Source organism: Trichosurus vulpecula, chromosome 5 (assembly GCF_011100635.1).
Source record: "Trichosurus vulpecula isolate mTriVul1 chromosome 5, mTriVul1.pri, whole genome shotgun sequence".
Taxonomy (NCBI): Eukaryota; Metazoa; Chordata; class Mammalia; order Diprotodontia; family Phalangeridae; genus Trichosurus; species Trichosurus vulpecula.
In genome coordinates, this window is record NC_050577.1 from 280,529,900 (window position 1) to 280,544,720 (window position 14,821).

The following is a 14,821-nucleotide window of genomic DNA, read 5'->3' on the forward strand; positions in this document are numbered from 1 at the left end:
AAATATCTTCTTCTGATTTAGTAATAAAAGGATACTCAAGTTGATTGATCCAGTCAGTAGTAATTCAACAAGCATGTATTAAATTTAATAAATATTTATTAAATGTGCCCATGATTTTTACAACCTCTAATGACACAAAACCAAAAATAATAGTCCTTGGCCTCAAAGAACTTAAATTTTTGAGAGGAAAACACCACATGCATATAAAACTGAATACAATAATAAAATATTTTTACCAAGAAATTTTGGTAAAAGAAGACTAGAAACTGCGGGTGCCAGGGGGATGGTAAATCAGAATAGAATTCTTTTGGTGGTTGGTAGCTGGGTGATATGGTGAGTGGAATGCCAAGCACTGACCAGTGTGGGTTACTTGGGTAAGTCACTTAACCTCTCAACCTTAGTTTTCTCCATGTATATAATGTGGATAACACCAACTACTTTATAAGGTTGTTGTGAGATTCAAATGAGATAAAGCCCTTTGTGAATCTTAAAGCATTGTAAATATTAGCTATTATTATTGACACTTGAGCTGGAGGTTGAAGCTCGAGATTCCATATGGTGGACATGAGGAAGAGAATATGTTCCAGGCATTTGCTGAGGCACAAAAATGGCACACAATTTTCATTCTATCCATATTTTCTTCTCTGCAACCTACAAATATTTTCAGGTCTGTCTATAGTAGATATAAATATTAGATGTAGATTATAGACCAATTTATCTAATGAATGTAGATGCAAAAATTTTAAATAAAATATTAGCAAAGAGATTACAGATACTTTATTTATTGATTGATTGATTTTTCTTGCAATCTGCATCCAGACAAAGAACTGATGGACTCTGAATGCAGGTTGAAGCATATTTTTTACACTCACTTTATTCTTTTTCATAGTCCCCCCCACCCCGATATGATGCACATGTATGACCTATATCAAATTTCCTACCATTTTAGGAAGAGGGGAGGACAAGAATGGAGGGAGAAAAATTTTGAACCTCTGTAAAAATGAATGCTAAAAATTGTTTTGACATGTACTTGGGGAAAAAAGAAAATACTACTAAAAATAAATAAATTCTTGCTAGCTGTATTACTAGTGGCAAAGTAGTTGTTTCTCAGCCTCATTTTCTTTTTTCTTCTTTTAATTTTTTAATTTATTTACTATTTTTAGTTTTCAGCATTAATATTCACAAGAGTTTGAATTACAAATTTTCTCCCCATTTCTACCCTCACCCCCACTCCAAGATGGCATATATTCTGATTGCCGTGTTCCCCAGTCAGCCCTCCCTTCTATCACCCCGCTCCCCTCCATCCCCATTTTCCTTACTTTCTTGTAGGGCAAGATAGATTTTTATGCCACATTGCCTGTATATCTAGTTTCCTAGTTGCATGCAAAAACTTTTTTTTTGAACATTTGCTTTTTTTTTTCCTTTTTATTTTTTCTTTTTCTTTTTAATTTGCAACACATGGTTCTACATAATTTTGAGTTCCAGATTTTCTTCCCTCCCTCTGCCTTCCCAAGACGGCATGGAATCTCGTATAACTTCCATGTATAACTTCACATTGAATTAATTTACACACTAGTCAAGTTGTGGAGAAGAATTATGACCAATGGAATGAATCATGACAAAGAAGAAACAGAACCAAAAAAAAAAAAACCCACAACGCAACAACAAATGCAAAAGAGGGGAAAAAAAAGGGGGGGGAGAAAAAGGCGAGCATGAAGTGTGCCTCGATGTGCATTCATACTTCATAGTTCTTTCTCTGGATGTAGATAGCACTCTCCATAGTGAGTCTCTGCATATTGTGTTGCTGAGAAGAGCAAAGTCTGTCAGGGTTAGTCCTCACAGAATCCATATATCTGTGGTTGTGTATAATGTTCTCCTGGCTCTGCCCCGCTCACTCAGCATTATGTCATGTAGGTTTTTCCAGGTTGTTATGAAGTCCGTATCATCCCCATTTCTTATAGCACAGTAGTATTCTATTACCTTCATATACCACAGCTTGTTCAGCTTTCCCCAATTGATGGGCATCCCTTTGATTTCCAATTCTTAGCTACCACAAAAAGAGCCGCTGTAACTATTTTTATACATTTGGGTCCTTTTCCCACTTGTGTGATCTCTTTGGGATACAACCCTAGAAGTGGTATTGCTGGGTCAAAGGGTATGAACATTTTTAAAGCCCTTTGGGCATAGTTCCACATTGCTATCCAAAATGGCTGGATAACTTCACAACTCCACCAGCAATGTAACAATGTTCCCATTTTCCCACATCCTCTCCAGCATTTATGATTTTCCTGTTTTGTTGTTTTAGCCAATCTGGTGGAGTTGTGAGCTGATCTATAGATATCTTTAAATTCTTCCTCTGAAAACTGTCTGTTCATATCCTTTGACCATTTCTCAATTGGGGAGTGACTTGTATTCCTATATATTTGGTTCGGTTCCCTGTATATTTTGGAAATGAGGCCTTTATCAGTGACACTAGTTGTAAAGATTTTCTCCCAATTTTCTGCCTCCCTCCTAATCGTTGTTGCATTGGCTTTTTTTGTACAAAAACATTTCAATTTAACATAATCAAAATTATGCATTTTGCATTTTGTAATGCTCTCTATCTCTTGTTGGGTCATGAATTCTTTTCTTTTCCGTAAATCTGATAAGTAAACTATTCCTTGCTCTCCCAAATTGCTTATACTTTCAGCCTTTATTCCTAAATCATGAACCCATTTTGGCTTTATTTTGGTATGTGGGGTAAGATATTGGTCTATGCCCAGTTTCTGTCCTACCATTTTCCAATTTTCCCAGCAGTTTTTGTGAAACAGTGAATTTTTAGCCCAGAAGCTGGCCTCTTTGGGTTTATCAAAGAGGAGATTGGTATAGTCGTTGACTTCTCCATCTTATGTTCCTGTCCTATTCCACTGATCCACAACTCTGTTTCTTAGCCAGTACCAGGTAGTTTTGATGACTGCTGCTGTATAGTATAGTTTGATATCTGGTATGGCTAGGCCACCTTCTCTAGCATTTCTTTTCATTAATGCTCTAGATATTCTAGACCTCTTGTTCTTCCAGATGAATTTTGTTATTATTTTATCCAGCTCAGTAAAATAATTTTTTGGTAGTTCGATTGGTATGGCACTGAATAGATAGATTAATTTAGGTAAAATTGTCATTTTTATTATATTAGCTTGGCCTAACCATAAGCAACTGATATTATTCCATTTATTTAGATCTGACTTTATTCGTGTGGAAAGTGTTCCATAACTATGTTCATATAGGCCCTGGGTTTGTCTTGGCAGATAAACTCTCAAATATTTGATAGTGTCTACAGTAACTTTGAATGGAATCTCTCTTTCTATCTCTTGCTGTTGGGCTTTGTTAGTAATGTATAGGAATGCTGAGGATTTATGTCGGTTTATTTTATATCCTGCAACGTTGCTAAAGTTGTTTATTATTTCAAGTAGTTTTTTACTTTGTTCTCTCAGATTCTCTAAGTAAATCATTATATCATCTGCAAAAGTGATATTTTAGCTTCTTCTTTGCCTATTGTAATTACTTCAATTTCTTTTTCTTCTCTTATTGCAACAGCTAACGTTTCTAGTACCAGATTGAATAGTACAGGTGATAATGGACATCCTTGTTTCACCCCTGAACTTCTTGGGAATGCATCTAGCTTATCCCCATTACAAATAATGCTTGTTGATGGTTTCAGGTAGATGCTATTTATAATTTTAAGGAAGGCTCCATTATTCCTATGCTTTCTAGTGTTTTTAATAGGAATGGGTGTTGTATTTTATCAGAGGCCTTTTCAACATCTATTGAGATGATCATATGGTTTCTGCTAGTTTTGTTGTTGATATGGTCAATTATGCTAATAGTTTTCCTGCTATTGAACCAGCCTTGCATTCCTGGAATAAATCCTACCTGGTCATAGTGTATTATTCTGATGATAAATTGCTGCAATGTTTTTGCTAATATTTTATTTAAAATTTTGGCATCAATATTCATTAGTGAAATTGTTCTATAATTTTCTTTCTCTGTTTTGACACTACCTGGTTTGGGTATTAGTACCATATTTGTGTCATAAAATGAATTTGATAGGACTCCTTCTTCACCTATTTTCCCAAATAGTCTACAAAGTATAGGAATTAATTGTTCTTTAAATGTTTGATAGAATTCACATGTAAAACCATCTGGCCCTGGACATTTTTTCCTAGGGAGTTCATTGATGGCTTGCTCAATTTCTTTTTCTGAGATGGGGTTATTTAGAAATTTTACTTCCTTTTCTTTTACCCTGGGTAATTTATGTTTTTGTAGATATTCATCCATATGTCTAAGGTTGTCAAATTTATGGCCATATAATTGGGCAAAATAATTCCTAATTATTGTTTTGATTTCCTCTTCATTAGAGGTGAACTCACCCTTTTCATTTTTGATACTGGTAATTTGACTTTCTTCTTTCTTTTTTTAAATCAAATTGACCAAAGGTTTATCAATTTCATTGGTTTTTTCATAAAACCAGCTCTTTGTTTTATTTATTAATTCATTAGTTTTCTTGGTTTCAATTTTATTAATCTCTCCTTTGATTTTCAGTATTTTTAATTTGGTATTTAATTGGGGATTTTCAATTTGTTCTTTTTCTAGCTTTTTCAGTCGTATGACCAAATCATTGACCTCCTTTTTCCCTATGTTATTTATGTAAGCATTTAGAGATATAAAACTTCCCCTAAGAACTGCTTTTACTGTATCCCATAAGTTTTGGTATGTTGTTTCATTATTGTCATTCTCTTGAATGAAGTTATTAATTGTTTCTCTGATTTGTTCTTTGGCCCACTCATTCTTTAGAATTAGATTATTTAGTTTCCAATTAACTTTTAGGTTATTTTTCCATGGCTCTTTGTTACAAAGAATTTTTATTGCATCATGATCTGAAAAGGATGCTTTGACTACTTCTGCCTTTCTGCACTGGATTGTGAGGTTTTCATGCCCTAGTACATGGTCAGTTTTTTAGTATGTGCCATGTACCACTAAGAAGAAAGTATATTCCTTTTTATCCCCATTTAGTTTTCTCCAGAGGTGTATCATATCTGCCTTTTCTAAAATTCTGTTTACCTCCTTAACTTCTTTCTTATTTATTTTGAGGTTAGATTTATCAAGTTCAGAAAGGGGAAGGTTGAGGTCTTCCAATATTATAGTTTTGTTGTCTATTTCTTCCTGTAACTCCCTTAACCTCTCCCCTAAGAATTTGCATACCATACCACTTGGTTTATAAATGTTATACAATGATAATTCTTAATTGTTTATGGTGCTTTTTAGCAGGATGTAGAGTCCTTCCTTATCTCTTTTAATTAAATCTATTTTTACTTTTGCTTTGTCTGAGATTAGGATTGCTACACCTGATTTTTTTACTTTACCTGAGGCACAATATATTTTACTCCAGCCTTTTACCTTTACCCTGTGTGTATCCCCCTGTTTCAAATGTGTTTCTTGTAAACAGCATATTGTAGGATTATGGTTTTTAATCCATTCTGCTGTCTGCTTCTGTTTTATGGGAGAGTTCATCCTGTTCACATTCACAGTTATGATTTCTATCTGTGTCTTTTTCTCCATCCTATTTCCCCCTGTTTATGCTTTTATTTCTCTCTTTCCCCTTCCCCTCCTCAACAAAGTTTTGCTTTTGTCTGCTGCCTTCCTCGGTGTACCCTCCCTCTTTATTCCCCTCCCTTATCTTACTGTTTCCCATTTGTTACTTCTCCTTTCCCTTCTGACCACCCCCGTCCCTTTCTTCCCCCCTTCCCCTCCTACGTCCTGTAGGAGAAGTTAGATTTCTATACTTATCAGGGTGTGTTATTGTGTTATTCCCTTCTTGAGCCAGATGAGATGACAGGAAAGCTCAAAAACTGCTCTTTTCCCTCCCTTCTTTCCCTCTACTATAATATGTTTTTGTGCCTCTCCATTTGGTGTAATTTACCCTTTTCTACTACCTCCTTACCTCTTCTCTCATAGCCCTCCCTTTATATCTGTTACTTATGTTTTTTATCCTTATATCAGTTATTTTATACAGATATTCACCGTTTATATGTACCCTTTCAATTGTCATAATAGATATACTATTCTCAAGATTGACATATATATGTATACGTATAAAACATACAAAAGACGATGTAATTCTATATAAAGATGCAAATAATTTGCCCTTATTGATTAATAAGATTTGTGGGGGATTTTCCCCCTGTTTACCTTTTCATGTCTCTCTTGAGGTTTGTATTTGGAAATCAAATTTTCCATTGAGTTCTGGCCTTTTCATCAGGAAGGTCTGGAATTCCCTTATTTTGTTGAATGTCCATCTCCTTCCCTGAAAAATTATGCTAAATTTTGCTGGGTATTTGATCCTTGGTTTTAGTCCCAGCTCCTTTGCCCTTTGGAGTATCATATTCCAGTTTCTCCTATCTTTTAAAGTGGAAGCTGAAAGATCCTGCGTGATCCTGACTGTAGTTTCACAATATTTGAATTGTTTCTTTTTGGCTGCTTGCAGTATTTTCTCCTTGATTTTGTAATTCTGAAGTTTGGCTATAATATTTCTTGGAGTTTGTTGTTGGTTTTGTAAATTAAAGCCTTCAGTTTCCTGAGGTGTGGGGGAGGGGGTCTGGCTACCCGAAATCTCCTCTTCCCCAGGGTGTCTGGCACTTCCCCTGAGGGAGCAAGAGTACATCTGGGCTCCTGGTGTTGACCCCTCCTGCCTCTGCCCCTCTGGAACTCAGCTACTCCCACTCTTTGGCCACTGAAGCCCCACTTCTGTCTCTTCTCCTCCAGCGTTTTGTTTTGTCCCCCCCCCAGCGAGGAATTCTCTGGGTGGGGAGGGAGGGATTGGAGCCGTTTATCTGGCCATTATGTCTGCAGGAAGATCAAGAAGTGTTTCATACCTTTGGGCTACAAGCCCCAGGAGTTGGTGTCTCACGGTGGGTGGTGTTGCAGCTGCCTCTTGTCACTTCCACAGAGTGCTGTCCTGTGTTTGAGGCCTGGGGATCTCTGCTGGTTTCGGGTGCCCAGCTTTCTCCCAGCCTGTCTCCCACGTGGGTTTCCCAGCCAGCTGCTTCCACTTTGGTCCCCTCTGGAGCAGCTCTGCACACCAAGCGCTCTTGTAGCCCACAGATTCTAGCCCACAGATTCGTTCCTTCGGCCTTTCAGACTCTTCTGGCTGGGAAATTTGCCCCACTCAGACTTCTTGCAGTTTCTAACTCTCTCAAATCTGCTCAAATTCACTTTTTTATAGGAATCTGACAGAACTTGTGAGAGAGCTCTGGTAAGATGCTGTTTTCATGTGGCCATCTTGGCTCCGCCTCTCAACATTTGCTTTTAAAACTTTGAGTTCCAAATTCTCTCCCTGCTTCTCTCCCCACCAACCCTCCCTAAGAAGGCAAGCAATTCAACATAGGCCACATGTGTATCATTATGCAAAACCCTTCCACTATACTCATGTTGTGAAAGACTAACTATATTTTGCTCCTTCCTATCCTATCCCCCTTTATTCAGTTTTCTCCTTTGACCCTGTCCCTTTTCAAAAATGTTTGCTTTTGATTACCTTCTTCCCCTATGGGAACATAGTAAGAAAACCAGGCCTGAAGTCATTTACTTCTTTAACATTTTAGACAACAGAAATGTAGGAAGGATATACAAATCCAGAAGCCAAGAACAATAGCAACAGAAAGTGATGGCAGATAGAAAAGTAAGAAATATTTTTCTAAATGTATACAAGATTATGGGGCGAAGGTAGAAATTTGGTGGAGGTAATGATGAAGAGGTAATCGTTGGGCATTATGGACAGATTCTGGTGACACCCTGTCTACAGGTAAATAAGTAATTTTTTTTAATGTTACTCATTACAAAACAGGAAAATGAATAAAACGGAGAAAGGAAAACAGGAGAGCATGTAATTTATCTGGGTTAAATCAAAGGTTAGCCATAAGTGTAATATGACCTCTGTAATCTCTCTGGAAGAGAAAAGCTTGCAGAGGAGTGGGTGTGGAGGAAGGATTAAAAAGAAGGGGACAGGGCCAGAGCCAAGATGGTGGGGTGAAAGCAGAGACTTCCTTTAGCACTCCCCCAAATCCTTCCAAACACCCATAAAAAATGACTCTAAACAAATTCTAGAGCTATAGAACTCATGAAATGACAGAGTGAAAGAAGTCTCCAGCCGAAGATGGCCTGGATGGTTGCTGGGAAAGGCCTGTTGCACCCAGGTGGGAGAAGAATGCAGCCCAGCTTGGTCCCCACCAGCAGAGACCAAGCCTGAGCAGACGGGCTCTGCCAGGACTGCTCGGGCCTCAGGGAAATGAATCACAGAGCTGTGGCAGGTTCCAGACTTCTCAACTGTAGTGGTAATCAGGGTGGGACTGTTTTCTCTTTTAGAATGCTGAGGTATCAAGTACCTTTGATGAGTCTTGCTTTTCAAATGTAATGGCAAGCAAAGTGGGCTTTTTCTTGTCTTTTGTTCTTTTGACTGAATCAAGAGTCTTTGACCTGCTTAAGCAATAAGAAAGCCTAATTCACATAGGTTTGAGTTCCATGGTTGTGATATCCTCTGACCCTGAGAAGGGTATATAAGATCTGAGGTTGGTGTTTTGTTTTGGGGCTCGTGCTCCCTGGAAGAGCGTCATGTGATTTGACCAGATGAGACTCTGGGTAGCCATTGATAAGAGCCCCCTGGCTTTGAAAACCCAGATGTTGTTGCTTCTCTTTTTGGTAACTATGTATGTAATGTTTTGATCAGAGAAAAGCTGTCTGTTGATCAGTTCATAATTTCTGTTTGTAGTTGCTCTTAAGTTAAGGGTGCTGGCTTTTTCCCCTGAACTAAATGAATGATATATGTGTGTTCAATTAAACTAAGATTGTAAACCCCTTAAAGTTGCTTTTCTTAGAAAAGCAGATCAAATAACCTGTGCTAGCAGCCCTTCTGTGTGGTCCTGTTGTTTCTCTTTTGCTTCCGCAGCAGCTGGTAGTCACATTGTTGTTACATCAACCTACAAATGCCAAACACAACTTAGCAGCTCAATGGAAAAAGTTTGTTGGATTTGGGTGAGATCATGGTACCGCCCAGCCCTGGGGCAGCGGAGGTGGATGCAGTCCTGGTGGCAACAGCAGCAGCATCAGTGCAGCAGAGATGAAAAGATCAGAGCTGAATAGAAAATTTAACTTTCAAATACAAGACTCAAGAGAAACATGTAAAGGTAAACAGGAAAGAGATATCCTAAGGGACTTACTAAAGTTGAACCGTTTTATTTACATTCCTAAATGGAAAGATGATATTTGTAACTCAGAAGACCTTTCTCAGTATTAGAATAGTTGAAGGGAATATATACATATGTATCAATATCTACACATCTATATCTATACATCTATATATGTCTATATATCTGTATCTATATATAAAGATATATATCTATACACACACACACACACACACACACAGACAGTGGGCACAGGGTGAGTTGAATATAAAGGGATGATATCTAAAAAAAATAAAATTAAGGGGTGAGAGAGGAACAGAGAGGAGAAAGGGATAAAAGAGGCAAAAAAACCTCCGCTATTATAATGGAAGATAAGATGGGGTAGGTGAAAGGGAATGAGTGAACCTTCTCTCATTGGATTTGGCTTAAGCAGGAAATAACATTGTATCAGTAATTAAGGTGGACTTTTAGCACTTATTTAATCAAGTGCCCTTGAAGAGTTTGGCCTTTGTTTCTTTGATTAAATTAGGAGTCTTTGATGACCTCCTTGCCTCAAGGGAAAGCCTAGTTTGCGTGGATTTGAGTCCCAGGTTTATGATGCTTTTTTCAAGCATTCTTGATGAAAAGGCCAGGGCTGAATAGAAAATTTGACTTTCAGTTACAAGACTTGAGAAGCATGTAAAGGTAAATAGGAAAGAAAAATCAAAGGGACTTATTAAAGTTGAACTGTTTATATTCCTATATGGAAAGATGATATTTGTACCTCATGAGACCTTTCTCAGTATTAGGATAGTTGGAGGGAATACACACACATGCACAAGCACACACACACACACACACACACACACACACACGGCACAGGGTGAGTTGAATATCTGAAAATTAAAATTAAAAGGTGAGAGAGGAATGTACTGGGAGAGGGAGAAAGGGAGAGGTAGAATGGGGAAATTATCTGACACAAAAGAGGCTAGAAAAACCTTTTACAGTGGAGAAGGTGAGAGGGAATGAGCAAACATTACTCTCATTGGATTTGGCTTAAGGAGGGAATAATCTTACCCTACCGGAAAGTAGGGGGAAAGGGGATAAGACAGGGCGGGGGGAGATGATAGAAGGGTGGACAGAATGGGGGGAGAGGGTAATCAGAAGCAAACACTTTTGAGGAGGGACAGGGTCCAAAGAGAGAATACAATAAATGGGGTGTGGGATGGGATCGGATGGAGGGAAATATAGTTAGTCTTTCCCAACATGACTGTTATGGAAGAGTTTTGCATGACTACACATGTATGACCTATATTGAATTGCTTGCCTTCTCAATGAGGGTGGGTGGGAAGGAAGGAAGGGAGAGAATGTGGAACTTAAGTTTTAAAAATGAATGTTAAAATTGTTTTTACATGCAACTGGGAAATAAATAAAATGTACAGGCAATATGGTATTGAAATCTGTCTTGCCCTACAGGAAAATAGAAGGGGAAGGGGATAAGAGAGGGGGGAGAGGCAGGGATAGAAAAGAGGGTAAATTGGGGGAAGGGGTAATCAGAATGCATGTAGTCTTGGGGTGGAGAGAGGGCAGAGATGTGAAGAAAATTTGGAACTCAAAATCTTGTGAAAGTGAATGTTGAAAACTAAAAATAAATAACTTAATTTGGCTTTCTCTAAAAAATTCATCTGAAAACAATTTATTGAAAAAATGTAAAAACATTTCAGTATGAGGATCTGAGTAGAAATAAAAGGGAAAAGAGGTAAAAGACACATGTCTTCCAAAACGTTTCCAGAAATTTAAGTAATAACATGTTCAAATTAGGAGATAGACAAAGGAAAAGGAAGGGAAGGGTAAGGAAAGAAGGGGATCTAGTGGACTGAGTTGCTGGTGTGCTTAAGTGGTGGAGGTACATAGAAAGTGGAGATGCTTTTTTGTCATTTTAGCCAATCTGGTGGGTGTGTGATGGTACCTCAGAATTAATTTGATTGGCATTTCTCCAATCAGAAGTGGCTTAAAAATGAAACAGCCACTATCACAAATCAGTGACTTTTTTTTGCCTTTCATTTGTTTATCTTCCTAGACAGTTAAGGAATGAAGTAAGAATAAACAAAGCCAATTTGGGGTTTTTTAAGATTTAAAATTATATATTTTAAATTAGCTTCATTGAATCATTCTCTCTAAAATTTTCATAAACTACATACAAATGAAATAGCTCAATTTTACAAGGCTTGTTTTCAAAAATAAAAAAAAACCATTATGTTCTTAGAGAAAACTTCTTTAGAAAATGAATTACATTACAATACACTTCATTACAAAATGAACTTTATTAGTTGGCCCTATCTTTTTTTTCACATTTTTTTATTTAATATATTTAGTTTTCAGCATTGATTTTCACAAGAGTTTGAATTACAAATTTTCTCCCCATTTCTACACTCCCCCCCCCACTCCAAGATGGCGTATATTCTGGGTTGCCCTGTTCCCCAGTCAGCCCTCCCTTCTGTCACCCCACTCTCCTCCCAGCCCCTTTTCCCTTTCTTTCTTGTAGGGGAAGATAAATTTCTATGCCCCATTGCCTGTGTATCTTATTTTCTAGTTGCATGCAAAAACTTTTTTTTTTGTTTTTGAACATCTGTTTTAAAACTTTGAGTTCCAAATTCTCTCCCCTCTTCCATTCCCACCCACCCTCCCTAAGAAGTCAAGCAATTCAACATAGGCCACATGCGTATCATTATGTGTAATCCTTCCACAATACTCATGTTGTGAAAGACTCACTATATTTTGCTCCTTCCTAACCTGTCCCCCTTTATTGAATTTTCTCCCTTGACCCTGTCCCCTTTCGAAAGTGTTTGTTTTTGATTACCTCCTCCCCCATCTGCCCTCCCTTCTACCATCCCCCCTTTTTTATCTTCTTCCTCCTTCTTTCCTGTGGGGTAAGATACCCAACTGAGTGTGTATGGTATTCCCTCCTCAGGTCAAATCTGATGAGAGCAAGATTCACTCATTCCCCCTCACCTGACTTCTCTTCCCTTCCTACAGAACTGCTTTTTCTTGCCACTTTTATGTGAGATAATTTACCCGATTCTATCTCTTCCTATCGCCCTCTCTCAATATATTCCTTTCTCATCCCTTAATTTTATTTTATTTCTTTTAGATATCTTCCCCTTCATCTTCAACTCACCCTGTGCCCTCTCTCTCTCTCTCTCTCTGTATATATATACATATACACATACATATATACATACATACACACTCACATATACATACATATATATATATATGTATATATACATAAACATATATATATGAATATTCCCTTCAGCTACCCTAATACTGAGGTCTCATGAATCATACACATCATCTTTCCATGTAGGAATGTAAACAAAACAGTTCAACTTTAGTAAGCCTTTAGTAAGCAATTTCTTTTTCTTGTTTACCTTTTCATGCTTCTCTTGATTCCTGTGTTTGAAAGTCAGATTTTCAATTCGGCTCTGGTCTTTTCACTGAGAAAGCTTGAAAGTCCTCTATTTTATTGAAAATCCATATTTTGCCTTGGAGCATGATACTCAGTTTTGCTGGGTAGGTGATTCTTGGTTTTAATCCTAGCTCCACTGAACTCCGGAATATCGTATTCCAAGCCCTTCGATCTCTTAATGTAGAAGATGCTAGATCTTTGATTATTCTGATTGGGTTTCCACAATACTCAAATTGTTTCTTTCTGGCTGCGTGCAGTATTTTCTCCTTGATCTGGGAGCTCTGGAATTTGGTGACAATATTCCTAGGAGATTTCTTTTTGGGATCTATTTGAGGAGGCGGTCAGTGGATTCTTTCAGTTTCTATTTTGCCCTGTGGCTCTAGAATATCAGGGCAGTTCTCCTTGATGATTTCTTGAAAGATGCTATCTAGGCTCTTTTTTTGATCATGGCTTTGAGGTAGTTCAATAATTTTTAAATTATCTCTCCTGGATCTCTTTTCCAGGTCAGTGGTTTTTCCAATGAGATATTTTACATTGTCTTCCATTTTTTCATTCCTTTGGTTCTGTTTTATGATATCTTGATTTCTCATCAAGTCACTAGCTTCCACTTGCTCCAATCTAATTTTTAAGGTAGTATTTTCTTCAGTGGTCTTTTAGACCTCCTTTTCCATTTGGGTAATTCTGCCTTTCAAGACATTCTTCTCCTCATTGGCTTTTTGTAGCTCTTTTGCCATTTGAGTTAGTCTATTTTTTAAGGTATTGTTTTCTTCAGTGTCTTCAGGTTTCTTCAGTTGTCTTCTTTCAGCATGTTTTTGGGTCTCCTTTAGCAAGTCATTGACTTGTTTTTCATGGTTTTCTCGCATCCTTCTCATTTCTCTTCCCAATTTTTCCTCTACTTCTCTAACTTGCTTTTCCAAATCCTTTTTGAGGTCTTCCATGGCCTGAGACCAGTTCATGTTTTTCTTGGAGGCTTTTGGTGTAGGCTCTTTGACTTTGTTGACTTCTTCTTGCTGTATGTTTTGCTCTTCTTTGTCACCAAAGTAAGAATTCAAAGTCTGAGACTGAATCTGAGTGCGTTTTCACTGCCTGGCCTTATTCCCAACCAACTAACCTGACCCTTAAGTTTTTCAGCGGGATATGACTGCTTGTAGAGTAAGGAGTTCTATGTTCCATGGTTGGGGGGATGCGCCAGCTCTGCCACAGCAGCACTCCTCCCCAAGAACCCCCAACCTGGACTGACCTTAGATCTTCAGCAGCCTCTTCACTCCTGCTCTGATCTGCCACTTAATTCCTCCCACCAGGTGGACCTGGGGCTGGAAGCAACTTCAGGTGTAGTTCTGTAGCTGCCCCACCTCCGCTGTCCCCAGGGTGGTAGCCGAATGGTGAACTCCTTCCACTCCTGCAGCTTTTCCCACTAACCTTCTCTGTTGTCTTTGGTGTTTGTGGGTTGAGAAGTCTGCAGTTCACTGATTCAGGGCGCTAGGGCACGGTTCGCCTGGCTCCTGGTTTGGTTTGTCTACGCCGCCCATGTTGGGCTCAGCTCTGCTCTGCTCTGCTCCACTCCCAGCTCCGTGCGGGATAGACCTCACCCAGAGACCATCCAGGCTGTCCTAGGCTGGAGCCCTGCTTCCCTTTGCTCTTTTGTGGGTTCTGCAATTCTAGAATTGGTTCAGAGCCATTCTTTATAGGTTTTTGGAGAGACTTGGAGGGGAGCTCACCCTAGTCCCTGCTTTTCAGCCACCATCTTGGCTCTGCCCCCTAGTTGGCGCTATCTTGACCCCTATTCTAAACTAGTTGTGGATGCACCAGAAGCAATTCATCAGGAGACATTTTTCTCTCTAATTATCTTATAACTATTGTCTAGGGCACCACTTTCCTTCTTATCTCCCCAAGTTACTACCTAGATGTCATTCCAGTCATATCCATTCTGTTGCCAAATGTCAATGTTACCTTTGTACCATTTCTCATATACTTCCCTTTCTCTCCTCTGATGTTGACACTACACTGATATAAACCTGCTTCTCCTCATGCCTGGATCATTATGATAACATGTTGATTGGTCTGCCTACCACAAGTTTCTCTCCACTCCAGTCTGTCCTCCACTCAGCCATCAAAGTGAGTTTCCTAAATACAGGTCTAACTATGTCACTTCCTGTCT

At 38.5% G+C, this 14,821-nt stretch overlaps 1 protein-coding gene across 2 annotated transcripts in view; it reads left to right on the top strand.

Moving 5' to 3' along the window:
- The window catches only part of CCDC91 (coiled-coil domain containing 91), a 543,117-nt gene that overhangs the window by 232,383 nt on the left and 295,913 nt on the right, over window positions 1-14,821 (top strand). The window lies entirely within an intron of this gene.